General features: G+C 49.4%; 1 protein-coding gene across 1 annotated transcript in view; it reads left to right on the top strand.

Moving 5' to 3' along the window:
- The first annotated feature begins 1,094 nt into the window (after positions 1–1,094).
- LOC8050789 (cholesterol transporter ABCA5) overlaps positions 1,095–19,805 on the top strand; it is a 119,192-nt gene continuing 100,481 nt past the window's right edge. Inside the window, exon 1 of the mRNA XM_040213927.1 lies at positions 1,095–1,172. The gene's annotated coding sequence lies outside the window, so the exon portion shown is untranslated. The remainder of the gene's footprint in view (positions 1,173–19,805) is intronic.

Here is a 19,805-nt window from a genome sequence, read left to right on the forward strand (position 1 = left end):
TCCAAACCCCTCCCTCCAAAGTCACGCTTCGCGTGCATCCCCTACATACACAACACCTCACATCGCCTGAAATCTATTGCGCTCGGCTTCAACACCAACGTTGTATTTTCCTGCAAGTTCAAATTAGCTTCTATTTGTAGAAAGGTCAACAACCCCGGTCCAGCGCCCCCGTGCCAGAAAAAGCACCAGACCAATTATGTAACCTGCTGCAAAGAGTGCGTGTATTCGATTCCCATGTCCTGCGGTGCTAAATACATCGGACAGACGGGCCGATGCCTAAACGATCGGGTGAGGGAACATGCAAACGAGATCAAGAAAGCCGCCTCCGACACTTCGGAGATTTGTTACCACCCGATTGCCAAACACACCTCTGAGTGCAGCGAACCCTGTTCGGCCGACCTTCCCTCGACCACCAGGATTGGAGGTCACGCCTCAAGATACGGACGAGAGATCATGGAGGCCTTCGCCATGCACCACAGTCGCAGCAACTTCGGATCCCCGTCCATAGGCTTATCCAGGAGGGAGATAAACTTCCTGGGGCCAGAGCTGACGTCCCTCGTTTCAGCGGCTCCGAGCGATTAGATGTCTACCCCACGGGATCGTCCCTCATTTCCCTGGCTCTACACTCTCTCCCATCGCTTTCCCACTTTCCAGTGTACCGTCTTTCACCCTCTCCTCCTTCACCTATATATGCAAACTTCGGGTCAATAAATGTTGTTGCTGGTTGGAAGTCTTCGTTGTCCGTCCCCCCTTTCTATGTATCTTCCTCATGTCTAATTGTAGTAGATCGTTTTTCTCCTCCGCCACGGTATCCCCGAAGAAAACGCCGCAGCTGCGCATGCGCGCCGCCAGCCTTGTCTGCATAGTTCAAGGTCTTGTGGCGGATTACGGAGCGCTATCCGGGTGCTTAGCGGGCTGCGGAAACGATCTACTACAATTCCCCAATTTCGCGCTAAATTTAGCGGGCCGGTTACGCCGACGGCGATGCCCACGCCGCGAAACCCGGTAACGGGCGCCGAAGAGCTGCGCTCTAGAGAAAGAATTAAGGTACGACCTTGGTGAACTCGGGGCTGAAAGGGCAGCCTCCCCGGGCCCCGGCATGCCGCCCGTCTGACGACCCGACGCCTACCTCTACCTGTCGCCTGTGTCGTCGTCGTCGCGCTGCCGGCGAGGTGAGATCGCATCAGCTGGAACACTCACGGCGCCGAGTAAAAACGCGCGCGTCGGCAACGGGAGTTCAAGAACGCCAGCTGCGTTTCCTCAAAGTCGTACGTTAATAGGCAGGTTTCGCTACCTCTGGCTACCGCTGACTACCGCGTGTACGGTAGCGTTCAGGGAACGTGCTCAAGAGCACACACACACGCACGCACACACACACGCCCACACACACGCACGCGCACGCACGCACGCACGCACGCACGCACGCACACACGCGCGCGCACACACACACACACACACACACACACACACACACACACACTCATATATATATAAGACGAGATCCACCCTGATGAAGAACGGTCCCTGTTTGATACGTCGGTATATATTAGGGTAGATATTGCCCTTCCATGGATCCAGTATTACTCCGCTATCTACGTCTACCCGGCCCGTCTCACCCCCCTCTCTACGTATATACGTATACATACATGCACGCTTTGAAGTCACAGCACGAGTTCCCGGTAGCAAAACCGCTCTTCAGGTAACAGCAGCTTAAAGACCTCGGGGCTTATTAGGTGACTGCTTCCCGATTCGTTCTTTGACATTCTTATCAATATGGCGACTATTGAACGATAATAAGGTTGTCGGGATCCGCCACGCCCTGCACTTTCTGAACTGTCGGCGACTGGGCGGTAGCGCTATGCTATGCAGAGCGTAAGTTCGTCTGCTTCTTTTGCATGGGTTGTGTTGACGTCAGAACGCCGAGCTCTGATTGGCTCTGATTGAAGAATAGTGGGTAGATCTGAAAGCAAGCTGCCTCGAGGTCTACCCACTATCCTTCGTTCAGAGCCAATCAGAGCTCGACCGTCTGACGTCAACACAACCCATGCAAAAGAAGCAGACGAACTTACGCTTCGCATTATAATCAAGGGGTCTCGAACCCGCGGGCCAGATCCGGCCGGCGGAAGTCTTCCGACCGGCTCCCGGCTGGCCGCGCTCTTTCCAACGAAGCCTGGTCCGCGACCCTTTTCCAGCAGAGACCGGCTCCTAGCGGTGCAAAGAAAGCTGCGCCTAAGGAATCGGCGCTGCGACGCGCTCCAGGCGCACAAACTAAGATACCAGAAATTACGAGAGGAACTTCGTTGTAACGCGAATCGCCATATCATTAATTGAACGTTGCCCATCACGAGTTTTAACATTCTTAGTCCCCCGCTACATGTCTGTGGAACTATGCTAAAATTTTATTGCGTTCTCATACACATTGCGCTTAGTGCCGTCTGTCACAACTATTGCATATTGGCAGCCTTAGTTTTATCATTCTCATTAGTGTTTTGCACTGTGCAAATGTGCCAAAGTTCCTAGGCGTTTTGCTTTATGACTGGTGAGTTTTCTTTGCCTCAAGTGTCGCGTAATGTCATAATTAGATCAATATAAGAAATCAAATGGAAACATTTATATTAACCCAATTTTTAAAGGCTTACTCTAAATTAATTTATGCGTTCAAATGGTTAGGTTTATTTCTTTAGGTCTTCTTCGTTTATGATTACGCTTTTTTGTTTTCTCCCCCGGCCCTCGAGACTTCGACAGATCGCTAATCCTGCCTCTTAGCCAAAAACGTTTGGAGAGCTCTGCTATATTGGCGACGTGAGCGATCGAAAGCGTCGCTGTGGTCGGCCCACCACAATTGGGTGAATGCTGACTATGACGTCAGCGAAGGATTTCTCATCGACGCCAATAATAGGAATGTAAGAACTTCAATTTTGGCGGTGTTGGCAGTGTTGCTTTGAAAGCACTATGATTTCACGCTTCCACCATGCCCTTTACAAACACCATCGAACGTATTGTTCGCAAGGTAATACGTCACGAGAAGGAACCATAGGAGGGCGCCACCAAAACATCTCGCCGCTAATAGGTGATTGCGAGCACGGACACCGTCCGACGCCATGTCTCTGCTCTTGCGGAGAAGCCCGTGCCATTCCAAGCTTGCCAAAGCTATGTGCACGCGCAAGCTGCACATATAGGAGGTATTCACTGGACGCCATATTTGAGGGCGATGTTTAGAGCGCATGCTCAGAACGAGCTCACATTAATAGCTTGCTAAGACCGGCAAACTTGATGGTGCTAAATGCACGCTCCAAAAGGACTGCGGAAGCTCGCCGTCAGCACGCGCTAAGCAGCAGCGCACACGAATATGGCCGCCAGTGAATACTCCCTATACTTGCTCACCGTGACGCTCTCATGAGGCACGAGTCGGGGCTCGAGTCGGGGCGCCAGGCTCTCGCAATTTTCTAAGCATATATAGCTTGGACGTAACGTCATTCGCGGTCATACCAGCATCACGGCCACTCGATTAGGACTCCCCTTGGGAGCGGCCTGCCGTATGCCTCACTCCGCCGGTGAGAGCGATAGTTCTACTTTACCCCGCAGGCGCCAGCCGTGGCGCTCGTTATCGGTGAAAGATAGAGTTCCTTTCGGGGGAGCATATCGAGGAAGGCAGTAAAGGCTAGCCGCTCGCGCTAGCACAGCATTCGCGGTTAGTACATGCTAAGGTAAGACGAAACATAGTGAGAGAGGAGCATTACGTCCGACCCGGCCTGATGTGGCTATTTAGATTTTTTTTTTTTTCGTGGAGCCGCAAGTCTCAATTGAAGCGAGTGCCAGATTGCATGAATGATGTGACAAATCTATGTAGAATAAAAGCATATGATTCTTTCTGCGAAAAGCTCACTCAGCTACAGGCTGCGCGTTAAAGCTGCATTCTGCTGGCAGTATTAGCGAATTGTCGTTTTCTTGTTCCCGTAACAATTGCCCCGTTTCTATTACCACTGTAATATAGGGGTTATAGTTGAATATAGCTAGGCCGTATGATTTCCGGTTTTAACCGACTCTTCAGCATGCGCGAGCTGTGCCATTTATTCATCTGTGGAGGACAATATAAAATCGGATTCCGCGTGCATAACTTCAGCAATATAAACTTTATTGTTCACAAAAAACAGACCAAGGAAATCAGATAGATCACAAGCGGAGTACCTTTCGGGAAAGAGGCTTCCCCGAAAGCCTCAATGTATTCTCTAGTGGGCTGTTTAGGTCACCAGCCCAGTTTGCCAAAAAAGGTCTGAGGAGTTTTGTGAGAAAGAGCTCGCAGAGCTCTTCGCTGTGGTAGGTGTCTCGGCAGTTAACACATCAGCGGGCAATCCATAAGGTGTGGAAGCACAGCGCTCGAGAGGGCCTTGCAAATCCTTCCACAACCACGAATCTCTGCCGACTGTAGAGTCCTCTCGACAAAGATGCAGACGAGCTCGCACAGCCAGACAGCTTCAGGTCGTGGATAGCTGAGTCCTCCTTGGTCAAGGCTAAACATGGACTGATATGCTCCGTCATGCGATGCATTTCCCTTAAGTTGCGCTTGCATTAAGAACACGTCACCTGCAAAGTTTAGCCGGTTCTACACATTAGCCTTCCTGACTTTCACTGAGAAATTCTTATTGCTTTGCTAGGTTGAATGTTTCAGCTAATTACTTTGAAATTACGACAATTTCTACAAATAAAAATGGTCACCTTTCGTTCGCAAACGAAGGCCAAGTAGCCAGCCATGTAAGTCAGCGGTGCGAACTCAAGTTCGGAAGAGACTTCATTGTACTTCATTAACTGCAGGATTTTCTGTTTCACGAGTGAAGTTGGCACATTTCATCGCCGTCTGGCACTCAGAACTAGAACGCGCATTTACATTTCCGGCAGCTTCCAAAATGCCAACACAAACCACACACGCGAGCGCAGAGTGACACTACGATATTTTCGCCGAGCACAGCGGTGCATAAGTGGGGGGAAAGCGAGTTTTGCTGCCTTCTGCAACCGCGGCAGCACCTCGGTATCGGCAAAGCCGATGTCAGGCAGATATTTTATCTGGGTAGCGGAGCAAGAGCGCTTTGGGCGCCTTCTCTATACTCCGTTTCACCTTATGTTGTACCGCAGCGAAGGCTGGAAGCGCGAGCTCACAGCGTTGACAGCTGCCCTTATTGCACGAGAGCTTGTGCCGCCGAGATCTGCCCCAGAGCAAAAAAATTCGCGCTCACAGCCTATCCTGCGGTACAACATAAGGTGAAACAGAGTATAGCTTTCAGCTCACAAGACGCTTACCGATGTGCAGCGCCCCCACGGAAAATGGGAGAAGTTCTCCTCTCACGCGCGCTCTTTTGTTTTCGGAAAGACATCGGCAGGCCGCACCAACAGGAAAGGTCGAGTGGCCGTGCCCAGGCCGTGCCAGCATTTTACGCGCCGCGAGCGTTCCGATTCTCGGTGTTAGTTTCACACCGCAAAAGTTGTAGTTCGAAGAATCCGATAAGTAGAAATAGCCGTCAGAACCCAGCAATGGCGACCGTTGCGAGCTATGTATTGGGAGTGTTGAGTGGCGGCCGTAGCAGCGTGCACGGCTGCAGAGAGCGTGCTGAGGGCGAGCTTGCAGAGCTATTTTGCAACGTGCATTCCACGCCATCGAGATTACGGGTCATAGCAGCCTATTTATATGAGCTCGTTCTGGGCATGCGCTCTGAGCAGCGCCCTCAAATTAGACGTCCGACCGCAGACGGTCCGAGGGAGTCAATCAAGCATTCAGTGCCGAAAGGGCATCGCCATCCTTGGTGCGTTTGCTCTCTCCGACCGGACCAATCACGCACAGTGCCGCGAACCTGCGTTTTTCGCTACACGCGATTGGTTAAGACGGTGACTGCAAACGCATAAGGGCGATGAGCGTCGCAACCCCCTTCAAGACTGCACCCTCTTTTGGTGGATGTTTTCACTCTAATAAAAAAAGGGTGTATTCTTACATCCTTTGTCACATATAAGACACCCCAAAACTTTAGTTCGACGTACAGCGCACTGACGTCGATCTGACGGTACTGACCTTCACAAGAGGCTTGATAGCCGCGTGGTGCTACTTATTAAATAGCTAATATACGTGTTACTCACCACAAAAAAAAAAAAAAAAAAAAATCATCGCGGTATTATTGGCTTTATCGCTAAACTTCGGTGTTTTCTTTCTGTGGTTTTTGAGACGTACTTTAGCTATTGAATAAGTTATATCGCACCGTTATCAAGCCCTCGTAAAATTTGGGCCGCCTGTTCGACTATAGTGAGCAGCACGTCGAAATGAAGTTTTGCGGTGCATTATATAGAACAAAAAGGTGTAAAGTGATACCTTTTTTTTTTTTTTTTTTAGAGTGTACCTTTGAGCTGTCGACATGCCTATACACTCCGTGCAACGCGACCGGCGCGCCGCCGCACGGCCGTTACCGAAGTTAGGCAGTGAGAACCCCAGCGAAACGAAACCATGCCGTGTACATTGGTACGCATTGAAGCCGGAGCGGTGCGGTTGCGCTGGGTTGACAGCTTGAACTGCTGCGTCGTTAAGTGCTCCAATGTTTATGCGTCGTGTCTCGTGGGGACAAAGTTTCACAGTTTATCAACTCGCCGATGATTTGTGAGACAGCGACAGACCCGTGCCGTACGACGCGAGAAATTTGGTCTCCCGATCATGTCTGCCACTGTGTCGGCACGCCTGACATGTTCTATACACTGCCGTGTGGCGCTCTGCGTTTGTTTTCGTATCAGTAGCGCCTACATATGTTAGCGCCGATGGGACGAACTGAAATGCCATCCCACACTCTCGGGTATGCAAATCCAATTTCGTTGGAGGAATGCCCTCCAAAAGGAGTTTCGTCCCCATCGTTCATATAGATGATATTTCTGGACCAGTATGGCACGCAGTTTGTACATCATGAAGAAAGATTCGGACAGTCCGAAAAGTGACAAATATAAATCTAAGGAAAACTAAAATGAAACTTGGAATCACTGGACAATCGGCGTTTGAGTATGAATGTTTATGCGGTGTGCTTTCTTTTTGAACAGCCTACTTTTGGATGTGGAAACGCCGACACCTCGAGTGCTGTAGACAACTTCTTTTTCCTCAGCTTTGGAGCCAACTATCGCAAAGTTGACGGAACTGGAAGTACCGTCCACTGGTCCCTTCCTACCTGTAAAGTGTGCACCTCCTACGACGAGTGGTGTTCTCTTGACAGCCTTTGACTGTTAAAACCGGTTCCCATTCAGTTACGCCGCCCAAACTAAATTTCCACCTGGTTTTGCTATGCCAGCTATTTTTGGTATAATAAGTGTTGTGTCAAGTTACGGTCATGCCCAAGTACCCCTGTGCCAAAAATCGGCACCTCGCACAACCAAGTTGTTACACAACAGCTGACCGCAAATGCCCTTGACGGCCAAATCGTGTGTTGGCCGACAGCACTGTTTTCTCGGCTTTGAAACCACCTTTCGTAAAGTTGTTTCAGTTGGAAGTACAGTCCACTAGTTCCTTCCTACCTGTAAAGTCTCCACCTCCCACGACGAGTGGTGTTCTCTTGACAGCCCTTTCACAGTCATAACCGGTTCTTATTCAGTTACGCCGCCCAAGCCGAATTTCCACCTGGTTTCCCTATGCCACCTGTGTTTGGTATAATAAGTGTTGTGTGAAGTTATGGTCATGGCCAAGAACCTATCTGTCCAAATCTGCATTTCGCACAGCTCGGTTATAACACAACATTTTGGGTCCAATATTGGACATCCCTTAGAGCTTTATTTCTTTATTCGTTCGAAACATAACTTTCGCACCTGCTGTCTGAGTAAAACTTGGCACACTTAATGCACAAACTTAGTGAACATCTCACTCACCTCCAAATATCATTGTCCAACAGTCCTACTGTTCTAGCGACGAGCGAAACAAATTTCCTATTGACACAGTTGTGAACACACTTTTCTTTAGTGAACATCTCACTCGCCTCCAAATATAATCGTCACAGCAGTCCTGCGTTTACACCGCCCAGAGAAACGGATTTCCCACTGAGAGCAATTATGGTAGCGGCCATCTTGCTTTTCGGAAAATTGCTCAAACCCCTTTTTCGACCGCAACTAGAAAAATTACACCTATTAACGACTCAAACTCAATATATGAGAAGCGGAGAACAGCTAGGTGCCCTTCTTAGGTCTGCCCCAGCACTCATGCAACGTCACCTTCAACGTATCGGCTCAAAAAGCAAAAGTTCCGTCCGGGCGCGCTTCCGCCGCCCCAGCTTCGCATGCGAAAAGGCGCCGCAAGCTGCTGAACGCGCCTCACTGTCGAACGCCAGCTCGTCCCCTAGCGGCGCTACGCGCGTTTTTTAAAGCGCCCCCTATAGTTCCAGCACGGAGCGTATAGGGAGTATTCACTGGCCGCCATAGCTGTGTGTTCGACTGCTGAGCGTGCTGATGGCGAGCTTCCACAGTTCTTTTGTAACGTGCATTCCGTACCATCAAGAGTGCCGGTCTTAGCAGTCAGTTGATGTGAACTCGTTCTGAGCATGCGCTCTAAACAGCATCCACAAATATGGCGTCCAGTGAATACTCCCTATAAAATATCCAAGAGATGTTGTCGCCCATGTGGCGAAATACATGTTTAGCGGTGTTGAATGCTCCGTAACCTAGTAAGTACCTGCATGTCGTCATCGGAACGATGTCGGTAAAGCAGCGGTGAGACAGGTGAAACAGGTTTTGGAGAAATGTTTGGAGCAGAAAAATCTGGATTTTGGAGCAGCTAAGGAGCACAAAATTCTTGTTTTGGAGCAGAAGTTGATGCATTTTGGAACAACTTCAAAGCAAAAAAGTCTACAGTTTGGAGCAGATTAGGAGCAGAAAATGTTAGAGCAGCTTATCAGCAATTTAAATCATAAGAAATCTAATATAAATCACATAAATCAGATTTTTCTTTTTTAACCGTTATTTTTGTCCACCCTGGTTCTAATAAGTCATCAGCGCCGATACGCACCGAGATAAAATATAAAAAAAAAAAAAAAAAAAAAAAAAACGGAAAAGGCAAACGCAAGTTTCGTGCGCATATCAATGAGGACAGGAAACACAGGCTTGCTGCAAAGTTAGGTGAGCACCCGGTACCTCAAGCTTATACGAACTGGTGCCAAAGTGCAATTGTAGTGCAAAACTTTTTAAAGCTTTGATTCGAGAGCATGAACAGGGAAACACGGTTTACTACAACCAGACATCGATGCACGCTCGTAGAAAACACGTGCAGATAGAAAAAAAAAAAAAAAAAAAAACTCTCCACAAAAGTGAGTTAGAGGGTAAATAGTGAATTGGTAGAAAAACTATGATCACCACATGCACGCTAAATACGGGTGTGTGACCGATTCACTCGATTGCTCACGCACTGGAAGCACGTGTGTGATAACCGAAAGTACTCACGGCGCCGGCGCCGTCCATTTTGACGAGATAACGGACACGAATGAACAATTACGCAATGGAGGCGCTCAATAGTACTTTTGAGAAAAGGTTTACTCTCAAAACAAAAAACAGATACTTAGGTTTTCTCAGCTTGATAGCCTGTGCGTCGTACCTCGGGCGGCCAGACAGCGAGGCCGCGTGACAGCGCACCGGCAGCATGCAGCCACAAATGACAGCGGAAAGTAGTTGGAAAATCGGGTAAAGACACGTATCATAGGCATAGAAGGGTACTACAGCTGAAACCTTCGAATCCAGCGGTCGCTTGCGCCACCCTGTGCCCGTGCGGTTTGATCTCACGTAAGAATATCGTCGGCGTCGCTACACAAAAAGTCTGCAACGTGTGAGGATACCAACATAAATCGTTATTTGAGGGAGGCAGGTTTTCCGCCACTTGTAAACAGGCAATTGGCGACGTGTGCGATCGAAAGCGTCGCTTCCGCGATTGGCCGAATGCTGACTATGACGTCAGCAAAGGATTTCTCATCGACGGAAATAAGAGGAATGGAAGAACTTCACTTTCGACGGTGTTGGTAGTGTTGCTTTAGGAGCGCAATGATTTCAAGCTTCCACCATGCTCCTTACAAACAGCATCGAATTTGTTGTTCGCAAGGTAATGACGTCACGAAAGGTAACCATAGGAGGGCGCCACTAAAACATCTCGCCGCTAATATGGAGCATTCACCTGCAGCTAGAGTGCCTTCATACACACGCGCGCTTACACCCTACCTGCAGCGATAGCTGAAGACCCCCTATCCTGCAGAAGTGGCGCCATTCGATGTTGTAGAAATGGTCGAGACACGTGCCGCGCGCTCGCCACTTCTGGAAAGAACATGGCTTCTGAAATCTAGCGCTGCGTTGTGCCGCCATAACCTTCTCAAGGACTGCACGTTGCACGTGCCTCTTGCACCCCTTTTAAAACATGAAGGGGCTTTAGCAATAGCTTTGTGAACGACCGCTGAAGACGTGCTTGACGGCTAGCTTCCAGAGTTCTTTTGCAACGTGCATTCCGCACCATCGAGAGCACCGGTCTTAGCAGCCTAATAATGTGAGCTAGTTCCGAGCATGCGCTTTAAACATCGCCCTCAAATGTGGCGCCCAGCGAATACCTTTAAAAGCGTTTGAGGATGCGTTCATTGCTGTGTCTGTGTGTAATGCAAGCGCACTTCCTTGCTGGCCGCATCTGCGCGCGAGCGCTGGCTGGACTGTGATTTAGCACGTGTGGGCAGTGATTTTTGTGTGGAACTGTCTATGGGCTCCTTCTCTGCAAGGCGCATCCACTGGGCGGCATATCGGAGTGCGCGCTGCTGTCTGCATATGTTCAGAACGAGTTCCTGCCCACTGGAAGCCGTCGTCAGTTCATATACTCCTCAGCGCGCACTCGACTATGGCCTCCAGTGTACATAACCCCTATGCATGGTCTGCATTGACGTCACGTCAGTGGCCTTGCTGCCGAGCGAGCACCTTCTGCAACCTAAATTTCGTACCACCGATTATGTTTTTCTTAGCAAAAACAAGTAGAAACCGTAAAAACTTACCTGCAGCCAACGTTACTAGATTAGATCTGCTGCAGAACTCCCGCGGAAGGAGGTACTCCTCTCACCCCTTTCAGTTCGCCTCCCGTAAAGCCCCTTCATGTTTCAAAACTAGCGCACGGTGCGCCGATGCCACCGTGGCCGATGCATCAGGCACGTGCAACGTGCAGCCCTTGGGAAGAACACGGCGGCACAGCGCAGTACTGAGCTGGATTTGAGACGCCATGTTCTTCCCAGAAGTGGCGCGCGGCACGTGTTTCGAGCATTTCCAGAACAATGAATGGAGCCACTTTCCCCAGGATAAAGGGGCTTTAGCCCCCCGTCGTTTGAAGCGCCGTCTCGGTTTTCGTTTGAAAACTGTGTATTCCATAGTGTATGGCGAAGCGCCATCTTTAAGCATGAAACTAGAAGCTCTGCCTTCACCTTCGGAACTCGCTGGCTTTGGCAGTGCTCTGATTGCGCGTGCCTGCCTGTTCACACTTGTGTTAGCAAGGGCAGAAATCTCGCACTGAAAGTGGAGCTTCTAGTCTCAGCTTAAAGCGAAACTGAAACGGTTCTGTATCTGAGAAAAAAAAAAAAAAAAAACAGTTCAGTCGCCTTCATTCGGCCTCCAGGATCACGAATATCGAGATTATTTTTCACTTTGGTGCGCGGAGGCTTCAGAAATCAATTTTTAAAGTACCGCCGAAGCCCCTCCTTCCTGGGACGTGACGTCACACTAGGAGTTTTCGGAATCTTTGCTCTCGCGCATCATCGGCGCCTGTCAAATCAATGCACGCGCACTCTTGCTATAAAAAAAGAAAAAAGTCAGAAAGCGATGTCACGACTGGCGTCAGTGCCGAAAAATGTACCTGGCAAGCTTGCAATTGCACGCGCTGACCACACGAGCGACACGTGCTTGGCGGCCCAAAGATCCTAGTATGACCTGACTTCTGGGCCGGTTTTCTCGAAGCGATGGTAAACCCATTTTGGTAAACCACGGTGCCTAGGAAGGGAAAAGTACCTCGGTACTGTAATAAACGGCTGGATATAGAACAACAATAATTATTTTTGATTGGGCAATAAGATGCGCCATCTATTCGTGAAACAAGCCAGTCATTTTGTTTATCCTCTTTTTCCGCTGGTTGTCCTCGATCTAGTATGGTATCTTAAGTCAAATTATAGTAATGTTGTACTTGAAGACCAATTTATTTGCTTCCGATGGTACGAAGAAATTTTAACTACTATGTAAGAGTTTGTCGACGAATATTTGAAAATGTAAGAAACATTTCCTTCAATATGTTTTGCCATAAACAACGCATAACTTTCCCGTGTTTCTTACAGTCTGGCACCGCCGGTGCTGTAGTCTCGTTTTCGTTCCTTGCGACGCACGTTTCTGCGATTCCTGCTGATCTCAACTGTTTGCCCTCTCTTCTGTTTGCCCAACCGATTCACCGGTGACGAGAAGCTAAGCTTCTCGTCACCGTTGAATTGCTGGCCACCGGGAATATGTAGAAACCTCAATGATGTCGGCATACTGTCGGCGCACTGTGAACAAAAAAAACAACAAAAACAGTACAATGTCTCAGCTGTTCACCCAGAACGAAGACTTTATTGAGGATAACCGCCTTTCTCCGCGAAGTAATCGCTGTTCACGAGTTGGCGTGCTTAGCGTAACAAAAATAAACGTCTTAGTATAAATATGTACCAACACTCGTTCGCAAAACATTTTTTTTACTCACCATGAAAACACTTGCAAGGCTTATGTACCGTCATATGTCTTGGATCTCGGACTGTTGAAGAGTGATGCGTTCGCGCAATGCTGCCGTCGGTTAGTTTAGTAGTCCCTCTGAACTATCGCTTTGCTTGACGTGCTAATAGGTTGATGGTGAGTCATTAATATAACAGCCAGATAGAAATGAATGTTCAGCAGAACCAAGCAGAACTATTAGCCCTCATTAAGCGACGCCGCGGCCATTTTGCTTCTAGGTACTGCTCCTCCCTCGGCGCCCCTGCTCTCCCAGTCACGTGACCTGGAATTCCCCCTTCTAGGGACAATAGTTAACTTTAAACCACAGTTCGCGTTCGAGAAAACGGGCCCTGGTCGGAGGCCTTTCGCGTTTTCTCGCTTTTAGTTATACCTTCGGGGAAAACGAATGTGATATTCAGATTCACTGGAACAAAATACGCCAGAATTCAACTCTTACTCGTTGTTTTCAGGAAGTGTTTCAGCTTCCCTTTAAGAGTGAGGAGGAATTGGCTGGACGCCATATTTGAGCGCCCTCTTTACTGCTTATGCTCAAAACGAGCTCACATTTTTAGGCAGGTAAGATCGGCAGTCCTGGGGCCCTAATCTGGACACTTGGCGGAAAAGTCGGCGAGAAATTCGGCGGCTATGATTGGCGGGCGCCAAGGTCAAGTGTGGCGTTGGCCAATCGCGGCCGCCAAATTTCTCGCCGTCGTTTTCGCCAAGCGTCCAGCTCAGGGCCCCTGATGTTGTGGAATGCACGCTGCAAAAGCACCGTGGAAGCTCGCCGTCAGCACGTGCTCAGTGGTCGCGAACTCAGCTGTAGCCAACAGTGAGAGGGAGTGACATCAGCTATAGCCGTCACTCTCTACAGGGGAGGAGATCGAACAGTCACGCCCCTAGGCTACGCTTCAGCTCTGGGAACAACAAACCGTATTTTCTTGTTTGTTTTCGATCCAAAAAATCGAAGATGACGATTCGAAGGCTGCTCCTCGTGGGACCAAAGCACTGGCCAGAACGAAGCGGTCGTTCCGCAGACCGTGCTAGGCGATGCTCATTTTTTTTTTTTTTTTTTTTGTTATGCTTTGTTAGTAACCACCGGGCTGTGGGGATAGCAAGTTCAATAAAGCGCCCCCTAGAGTTCAATCTCCTGCCCAATATACGCTGGGAATCAAAACATACACTCCTTGGACATTCTATAGAATACACTACAGTCACCATAGCCTCCGTCCGCGCAACGGTTGCGCAGCGAACGACGGGAGGCGGACCGCGAGGTGAGAGGGGGTTCTGCTCGTGAAGGCATGCGTCTATGGGGAGCTCCGTAAAGCGCGATCCAAACCAACGCTTCTTTTTGCGCCTGTAGGTCGTGCGGCTGCGGATGTGACGCATTTCGTGGCGTTTTTGCTGTTTCCGGGCGCGCTTTCTGAGTCAGAACCGTGCGCTTTGGTTTGGACGGGCGAAACTTCGGGCGAGCACGCACGCGCGCACGCAGGCACGAGCGCACAAGCAAGGTGCAACTGCGACAGACTGGCCGGCCAGACGGCGAGAGGAAGAGAGAGAGAGAGATCGCGTTGTCATGTTGGAAGAGAGGGGGGGGGGGGGGAGGAGAGGGCAGCCAGACGGCGAGAAACGTGGAGCCGGAACTAGCTTGCCCTCCACCGATTGGCCGGGACACAGGAGCGCCCTACACGTCACCGCGCGTTTTTGTGCGCGTTGAGAAAGAAGTTGAAATCAACCAACTTTCTTGTGCGCGCCCGGAAGGAGCGAAGAAGCGGCGCGACGTCACGAAAATACGTCACATCCGCAGCCGCACGACCTACAGGCGCAAAAAGAAGCGTTGGTTTGGATCGCGCTTAATGGAGTTGATCTAATAACTTCACGTCATTCTTAGCCTCGCACTGCAAAGTTCATTTCCACGTAAAACGTTTCTCGTTTTTAATATTCCCGTCAAAAAGAAGAAAAATAAACGAAGAAAGATCGCAGTGTATGGTTCTGTGAGTGTGTTCCAGGCTAAAATAAACTCACGGGCATTTCTTCGGTTTGGAAGCGCGTGTCTGGGCGGTACGGGAGAGGTCAAATTGCTTTCGGTCCTAGCCCGTCTCATAATTTCCGACGCACGGTGGAGCTCAGAGCTAGAAGAGGTTGGCTCCTCGCCCGACATCAAAAAGAGCCGCACAAGATACGACTTCCGACCGCTGTTATTTTTAAAATCGGGCGGACGCATTCGTCTTCAATGATGCATCGACCATTCAAAAAAGTGAAAGGTTTATTTTAAGTCTTCCTGGAACTAACTACTTTCGCGAAGAGTGCTCCTATAAATACAAACTATCCGTTTAAAATTGCGTTGCGTGTATGTTTAGGCACAGTGAAGTTAGTCAGCCCCAGTGCACGTCTGGCATGTCCGTCGTTGATCGGTAATTTAGCCAGTGCAGTATACCGCTGATAGCCTTGGGCGAACCGGAAAAAAATACAATAAAAATAAAAAAAATCATATTTATTTTATTTAAAGCAAGTTGTTTCAATTTAAATTACACTTAAAAAAAAAAAAAAGCTTGTGCGTCTAGTTTTTCGCACAACACTTGGAGAGTCAATCGCTGCCACTTACGGAGACAGCTCAGCGAATGACGATGCCGAAACATATGTTTAGACCAAAAAACGCAGTCTGAGTTGTGACATTAAGCAATGCAAAACGTCACGCTTGCATTGCTTAATGTCACAACTCAGTCTGCGTTTCTTGGTCGAAACATATGTTTCGGCCTCCTCAATCGCCGAGCTGCCTCCATAGGTTGCGGTGATAGGATCTTCGAGAGTTGTGCGGGAAAGCAGACGCACGGGCTTTTTTTACAGATTAACTTGATTGAGATCCCATGTAGCCAAAATTAGTTACTGTTTATTACTGCATCCATTTTTAAACATTACAGATTGATTTTTCAATCTGTAATATAATCACTAATAACAATACGAAATGAAAAATTACTGTAAACTTAAAGTGCAGTTTAATTAGCATTTTTTTTTTTTTGGTTTAACCCCAGCCGTATTATAACGAAAACAGCTTGATTTTTCCAGTTAGCTAAAAAAGACTTATTTGCTTTTTTTTCACGTTTTGATTTGCTCGCAACAAGACATTACCCTCTGTGTTTTGTTTCTCTCTTTCACGTAATGATTTGCTTGTAACTGACGAACGAAGTGTAAGGTGGAAAGAATGTTCAATGATTGTTCAGAAGAGCAATGCTTACTTGCTCGTGTTCAGCTCGGTATAAATCTTTCTTGCTCGATGCATCTTTGATTTAGATTCAAAACAAATAAACATGGAAAGCATAAAAATAATAGAAAAACGGTAAATACAACTATTTTCCGAATTATACGCTGGAAAATGTTGGATCAAAATGATTATAGTAAAACTGGTCTGATGTAATTTACGATTTAAATCATCTTGATTTTATTTTCTTCAGCCTGGCCTGGGGTCTTTAGCGTGCACCACACAATGGTGATACATGACGGCACATCGGTACGATGTTCATCCAGTTCGAAAGTAGCAGGAGGGGCGGATAAACCCAGGGTCCCCGGGCCCTGCTGCGCGAGTTTTCATTTCACCTGATCCCCTGCAGTGACTGCCCAGCGTCCTTCATTGGTGAAACCGGACGGAGGAGAGACCAGACTCAAAGAACACAAGCCCGACGTCACGTACGCATCCCACGCGACGCGACTGGAGACAACTTGTGGACCATGCGTGGACAATAGGGCATTCTTTTGACTTTGCGGCTGCGACGGCCTTGGCGAGGGAGGACAGATGGGGGCTCCGGAAACTCCTAGAATAGTGGTTTGTCCGCAGGGACACATCCGTGTGCAACAAAAACCGCGGTCCTTTCCACGAAGCTTATACGGACATTCCTGATAAATAGCGTTGCCTTGAGGTTGAACCTTGCAATTGCTTTGTAACTGCTGAAGATGCCTCTCGCATGGGAAGCGAAACGTCTAATGAAATTGTTTTTTCTGTTGTGTCAAGTCGGTGCTCTTACTCTAATTACAAGTAGGATGTATATGCGACGACGTGCGAGACTAGGCAGATAGGTAGCAACCCTTACGCTTCTGCGCCTGCTAGCCTGTCGACGCATACACCGTGGAGGAGTGAAAAAGTGAAAAAGCAAAACAAAACAATTTGGGGTAAGAATAAACAATCATAACAAAACAGCAAATCAACAACAATGGTTATGGGGCCGGAGCTGATGAGGTGTCCGACGCCACTTGACGAGAGAAGAGCCTGTACATTTCTCGGGACTCATCAATTCCGGTAGAGGGTTACGAGCCTCTAGTGGAAGAGTTAGAAAGTCTCCGATGGCAGCGGGGATGAAAGATATGCTATGGCAAGTGGTTCAGCCGCGGATTGGCTTTGGCTGCCCTGTTCTTTTGCTGACGTGCACCGCTGACGAGAGCTGGGACCCCGCAAGCGGCCCGTCGACCAGCCGACATATCGCACGTACTTGAGATGTTCGTCTTCTTTGTCCGAGCGGTCGCCACCAGAGTGGCCCAAGGCGTGCGTTGTAGAAGGCGTCCGTTGCACCGGATGACCGGCTCCAGATGGTTCGGGTCGCACGACGCTGGACGCTCTCAAGCCGTTTGCGGAGGTCCTGCTGAGCGGATGTCCAGATTGCTGAGCAGCACTCCAGCGTTGGGAGAGCGAGGGCCGTATATAGCGACCGCAGAGCTTCTGGTCCGCATGGTTTTGTGACCCTGGTTATAAAACCTAGTGTTTTTCTGGCTTTCGAGACAACAGGCACCCGGAACGTGGGCAGAATAGTCCAGGTTTTTAGTAAGTGTGACGCCCAAAATGCACATGGAGTCAGAGGCTGGAATTGGAGAGCCAGTCACGGTGTAACAGAGATTGTCGCCGTTTTTACTGTTGGTAAATTAAATTGCGTTACTTTTGGTCGTGCTGATCTGGAGATGCTGCGCTTTTGTTCATTTCTCGATTTTCGTCAAGTATAGTATAAGCAGCTAGAGTCAGCAGGCGACGAGACGGGTGCCACAATGGACGTGTCGTCTGAGTACTGAAATAGACGGCATTTGTCATTTCGAGGCATGTCATTCACGTAGAGCAAAAATAGGGTGGGGCCTCGCACTCAAGCCCCGATCGAGGAACTCCCGACGGGACCGCAAATGCAGCCAAGTACGAACCTCCGTACAGAACCTGCCGACTACGGCCGCGAAGAAACCCTGTGAGCCAGACAAGAAGAGAGGCACAGATGCCTACTCCAGTGAGTTTTTCAATTAAACTTTTGGTGCTAAGCGTATCAAGCGAGTTGCCCAAATCAAGTTGAACGATGTCTGTAGAGACGCAATCGTTAATATCATTCCTTACGAAATGCGTCAGCGTGGCAAAAACAGTCTTACAGCTACGGTTGCAGCGAAAGCCATGCTGCAAATCGGAAAGGTACGCGGACCTCTACAAGAACTCGAGGAGCTTGCGTTCAGCACACGTTCCAACGTGCGGCACAACACCGAGGTAATCGAGACTGGGCGGTAGTGCTTCGGTTCGTCGACAGGTTTTCCTCTCCCCTTGTGAAGCGGCATGACCCGAGCTCGGCACCACACCTCAAGGACGACTCCGCTGTCGAAAAGTTTCTGCAGTAACCTGGCCCGTGCGAGACTAACGCCTTATACCAGAAGGGGGCAAGGCCATCCGGCCCCGCAGTCCGGGAGCTCTTGACCTTATGGCGAATTCCACTGGTCGTTTTGGAGCGCGCCGGGATCGACTTTTCTGGAGCGGGCCTATTTCACTGGGCGATCGGGATTGAGACCGACATGTTTCACTGGTCGTTTTGGATTAGCTCCCGCTCCAGATCTCGATCTGGATCCGATGGCGAATTCCACTGGGTGTTTTGGAGCGCGTCGGGATCAGTTGACCAGATCCGGAATGGAGCTCACAATCCGAACGGGGTAGCGCCGGCGATGGATCCCCCGTGGAACATGACCACAGCTCTGGGATCGGTATTTGCCTTCATGTCATTCAACTGCCGGGGAATCCCCTTTCCGCGGCCGCCGCGGTCGTTTCGAAGACGTTTTCGCAATCGCGGCGCTAACACGTGTTCGACGCACGAGCGGCAGGAATGGCTCCGGAGCTTCTAGCAAAGATTGCCGGAATGCCCGTAGCGCGGCCAAAACCTTCTCTTCTCCTTCCTGGAAAACGAACCGGCTGTCGAGCCAAGGGGTAAAGGCCCTGTCACACTGAGGGGACAGTTGGACAACTCTATCCGGCAACACGGGGAAGTCTTGTTGCCGGCGACCCTGTCACATCGCGGCAACAACAGTCGGGCAACATGTTGCTGCCGCCCGGCAACAGTGTTGCCCGATTTGTTGTCCGACAACCCTGTCACACCGCGCTGACGGCGAGGAAAACACGGGGAACACTCCGTCATCTTGATTGTTTACCTTCGTTCGTGTGCGGCGCGGAATCGCTGGAAATGTGACTCTACAAAGTGCTAGTGCGTTCGAAGGGCCGGGAATTACCACGGTACGACATCAACCAGGGACTGGGATTAGAAAACTTGACACGGGGAGTATTTTCCGCTCTTTATTTTATCGAGATGTTCTTCATTCGCTGACAAAGCAGGTAGCCCTAACCGAGGAAAATGACATTGCTGATATATGTTCGGCATTTACGCTACCGTATAAAGTGTTTCTGTACGGTTCTTTCATGCAATTCCTATTTCTACTGTGAAATGGCGTTAGCACCGGCAGTACCACAAACCGTCTTTCGTAACGTGGTGCTGAGCTGAAGTGACAGTGCTTCAAAACTGCGACACCGACACCATCGGCCTTCATAACAATCGGTGGAATAAATATTTTTCAACGCTGTCTACTTGTCTACCGCCTGCTATGTGATCGATTCATTGGCCCAAAACGTCCTGGGTATTTTTGAAACAAATCAGTGTCTGGTAGCGGCTGGTTCCAAGTTCCAAGCATCAACGTTTTCGCAATCGCGGCGCTAACACGTGTTCGACGCACGAGCGGCAGGAATGGCTCAGGAGAGTCTAGCAAAGATTGCCGGAATGCCCGTAGCGCGGCAAAAC

This window comes from Ixodes scapularis, unplaced genomic scaffold (genome assembly GCF_016920785.2).
Source record: "Ixodes scapularis isolate PalLabHiFi unplaced genomic scaffold, ASM1692078v2 ptg000320l_1___fragment_1__unscaffolded, whole genome shotgun sequence".
In the NCBI taxonomy this organism is placed as follows: Eukaryota; Metazoa; Arthropoda; class Arachnida; order Ixodida; family Ixodidae; genus Ixodes; species Ixodes scapularis.